This window comes from Mus caroli, unplaced genomic scaffold, assembly GCF_978045245.1.
Source record: "Mus caroli unplaced genomic scaffold, Mus_caroli_1 scaffold_11, whole genome shotgun sequence".
In the NCBI taxonomy this organism is placed as follows: domain Eukaryota; kingdom Metazoa; phylum Chordata; class Mammalia; order Rodentia; family Muridae; genus Mus; species Mus caroli.
This window is the reverse complement of record NW_028227266.1, coordinates 11,861,574-11,863,182: the sequence shown is the minus strand read 5'-3', so window position 1 is coordinate 11,863,182 and position 1,609 is coordinate 11,861,574. Positions and strand designations below refer to the sequence as shown.

The window sequence follows — 1,609 nt, the reverse complement described above, 5'->3', positions numbered from 1 at the left end:
CCCCTTTCTATGCTTTGAACTTGTTGACTGTGCTTAGAATTGTTCTTTTGAATTCTCCATTTATTTCATGTAAGTTGCTTTCCTAAGGGGATCTTGCTGTGGAATTGGTGATTTGGGGAGACTTCTGTCTAAGGTCAACAACACAATGTTTTTGGCAGCCAACATTTGGTGAAGTACTACATTTTTTAATGCAGCTCCCAGACACAATGTAATATCTTGAAATCCCTCCAGGTGGTGCTCCAAGTCTGCCAAGAGCAGGTTAATAGTTGTTGAAAGGGTAAAGAGGGGTTGTGTATGCCTTACTGTAAAGGAGGAAGGATGGTGGGACAGAATAATATATACGCATATGCATTATATATATGTATACATATAGGTAGATATATTTTAAAATTTGAAAATAGATATTTTTCATACAATATGTTCTGATCACTGTTTCCTCTCTCCCAACCTCTCTTTGATCCTCCCACCTTCCCACCTACTCAACCCCATATCTTTTCTTTTTCTCTTTCATTAGAAAACAAACAGGCATACTTACCTGGCAGGGGAAACATTGCGATCACGAAGGCAGTTTTCCTAGGGCAAGGTTTATCCATTATGCTCTGGATGTGCTGAACCCTGTGATTTTCCTAAATTCAGAAAACTCGACTGGATAATTTGCATTGGGGGGAGGGATGCTCTCTCTTGAAGAAAGGCAAAAAGCAAAGGAAAATAAACAGGCAACTAAAAATAACTATAAAAAATAGAATAAAAACAAACAAACCAGGGTAGGACAAAACAAACAGAAGAAAAAAAAAAAGAGCCAAAGAAAAAGCACAAGAAATGCACAGATAAAAAATCCCACAGACACACATTGGAAACCATAATCTTAAACCAAAAGACCTGGAAGCTTTAAAAAAGAAAAAAAGAAGCCTAGACTACGCACCATGAGACAAACACTTCTAAAAACACTGTCTTGTTTTGTGTTGATCATTTACTGCTGGGCATGGGGCCTGCTCTTAAATATGGTTTGTATATCCAGTGAGACTTCATTGGAGAAAATTAATTTTTCCTTTGGGAGTTGTTCTCAACTGAAGATAGCTTCTGGGTTTGGTTTGAGGCCTTTTGTCCACTTCCCCTCTTAGCTATGGGACTCCATCTGACTCAGACCCGTGTAGGCTCTGTCTCTGTGAGCCAGTGTGGTGCCAGTCTCTGAGTTTCTTTGTGCATCGGTCCTGCTGTGTCTACAGGGACTTGCTTTCTTGGTGTCCTCTATCCTCTCTGGCTCTTACACTTCCCACCTTCTCTTCTGCAGGGTTCTCCAAGCCCTGAAGGAAGAGATTTGATGGAGACATCCCATTAGGACTGAGTGTCCCAAGGTTTCTCACTCTCTGCACATTGTCCAGGTGTGAGACTCCATATTTGTTCCTGTCTGCTGCAGAAGGAAGCCTCTCTGAGGGCTGAGCAATACACAGATCCGTGGAAAAAGCAGAATGTCATTAGGAGTCATTCTATTGCTATGTTCCTTTAGCAGAACTGCAGCATTGGGTTACTTTAGGTTCATGGCCTATCTAGTCTCAGGTTCTTTGGGCAATGGTCCCATCTCATGGACTGAACCTTAAATCTGACCAGA

General features: G+C 41.3%; 1 pseudogene; it reads left to right on the top strand.

Moving 5' to 3' along the window:
- Positions 1-527: 527 nt before the first annotated feature.
- LOC115032018 (U1 spliceosomal RNA) lies at positions 528-684 on the top strand (annotated as a pseudogene).
- Positions 685-1,609: the final 925 nt, after the last annotated feature.